This window comes from Gavialis gangeticus, unplaced genomic scaffold (assembly GCF_001723915.1).
Source record: "Gavialis gangeticus isolate Ggan-Ray unplaced genomic scaffold, GavGan_comp1, whole genome shotgun sequence".
NCBI classification, from domain to species: Eukaryota; Metazoa; Chordata; order Crocodylia; family Gavialidae; genus Gavialis; species Gavialis gangeticus.
In genome coordinates, this window is record NW_017728992.1 from 119,957,113 (window position 1) to 119,958,440 (window position 1,328).

The 1,328-nt window shown below is 51.3% G+C and overlaps 1 protein-coding gene across 2 annotated transcripts in view; it reads left to right on the forward strand.

The window, feature by feature from the left end:
- Window positions 1-107: 107 nt before the first annotated feature.
- CHCHD7 (coiled-coil-helix-coiled-coil-helix domain containing 7) overlaps window positions 108-1,328 on the forward strand; it is a 9,540-nt gene continuing 8,319 nt past the window's right edge. Inside the window, exon 1 of one of the 2 annotated variants that reach the window (XM_019527557.1) lies at window positions 108-370. The gene's annotated coding sequence lies outside the window, so the exon portion shown is untranslated. The remainder of the gene's footprint in view (window positions 371-1,328) is intronic. The other variant, XM_019527548.1, reaches the window with a different exon arrangement.

The following is a 1,328-nucleotide window of genomic DNA, read 5'->3' on the forward strand; positions in this document are numbered from 1 at the left end:
GAGTGCGCGCCGCTGGCCCGGTCTCCGGCACCTCCCCCTCCCCCTCTCCCTTCCGCAGGGGTCCCCCGAGCAGCCTGGGCTGGGGAGGCTGGGCCAGGTGGCCGCCCGGGCACAGGAGAGCGGCCGGCGGGAGACCGCGCTGGTTGCTGCTGGGGCTGCTCCGCCTGGCTGGCGGCTCGTGCGGCGGACAGCTCTAGGCCGGCGGTTCCCCGCTTTCCTTGTTCCGGTACCCGTTTGTCAACACGGGGGGCTCGTCCCCACCGCCTGCCCCCCGTGTGTGCAGCCGCTCACAGGCTGGACCTGCCAGCCCCCGAGGGAAAAGCCACGGCTTCCCACGTTTTTCTTCTCTAGTAGAGAATCTGTTTTTCAGGTTTGTTCATGATCCTTTCATGTATTCTGGCAACCCACTCTTTCGGGGGGTCACGACCAGTAGGTTGAGAAATGCTGTTGTAGGATGGACGAGCCCCTAGCTTGGTACCTGAAAGCACAAAGTGTGTCTGTGTGCGTCATTGGGGAAAATTGCTTCCTCTTCCACTGGCCAGTTAAGTAAGGAGTTGTGTGGGACCGTGAGCAGCATGTCCTTCATAGCCTGTGAAATGTTTTCAAGTACTTGGGGGATATTTCTCTAGTAGCAGAGGTTTCTCATGGTCCTAGCCACTAGACTCTTTTCCTTGTGGGTTGGTGTTTTTCAGTATCTGCCCATCCTAAACCAAGTCACTCAGCAGCTCTGTAAGAACAAAACCAAATAAAAATGGTTTGTTAAATGTTTGCGATCGGTAGTAAATCCTCTCCGGAGTTCTTTGTATTGTTCCTTGAATTGGATGGATAACACCAGTATTGGTTTCAGAGCTAAAATCCATGGTGTAGTGACAGGCATTTGTGCTAGCACATGCAGAATCTTTTTTTTCTCTGCCCCTTGGGACATTAGACTTTTTTCCACCAAAAAGTAACTTTTTTTTTTTCATGAAAAGGCACTATGTACTTGGAGCTAGGCAAAACATGGCCTCTGGCTCTGCCGTGTGCTCTAGCAAAACCAAGTCCTGCAATTGCTGTTGCTGCTGCTGAGAAGCTGAGCTGTTTAGCCCAGATCAGTGTGCTACTACAGCTTTCCAGTTTTTGGCACTGGGGCTAGGGAACCCCAGTGTGCCATGGAGTCATCCTGGTTAGCACTTAATCTGCACCAGGCACTTGATCATTTTCTTCTAAAATCATTTCAATGCCTTTAGTTGCATCTAATGCTTTGGCACACTTTCAAAATCTCATGTCTGCAGCTTTGGTCTTTATTGATTGTTGGTTTATTAGCATGTTTCAATTTCTGTGGATCAGCC